Consider the following 422-nt stretch of genomic DNA (forward strand, 5'->3'; position numbering starts at 1 on the left):
CAAGGCAAATAAAGGTTTGAAGTTAATTTAAAAAGATTAGGTCAAAGAGCTTTTACTGTATACCCACTTCGTGCCAGCAACTGTATTGGGCAGAGTATCCAGAGATGGTAAATACAATCCCAATCCTCGAGGTGCTCACTACCTGATGGTCGGCTGATGAAATGGAGCATCTAATTAAGAAGTGAAAAATCAATTCTTATCCATGTATTTTGCAAATGTGCCCAGCAAGTGCAGAGATACTGTCACAGGAGATCACGAGGTTCCCCAGAGGGCTCTGAGTTCAATTTTTCCTTCCCAGCCACTGAACCTCTATGGCTTCGACTCCTCCTCCGGGCGCCAGGGTGCGCTGTTGGACTTCTGAGCCCTAGCTGGACAGTTCTATCCTCTCTCCTGCTTCCCTTCTCGCTGTGCCTCACTTCCGG

Source organism: Nycticebus coucang, chromosome 2 (genome assembly GCF_027406575.1).
Source record: "Nycticebus coucang isolate mNycCou1 chromosome 2, mNycCou1.pri, whole genome shotgun sequence".
Lineage (NCBI taxonomy): Eukaryota > Metazoa > Chordata > Mammalia > Primates > Lorisidae > Nycticebus > Nycticebus coucang.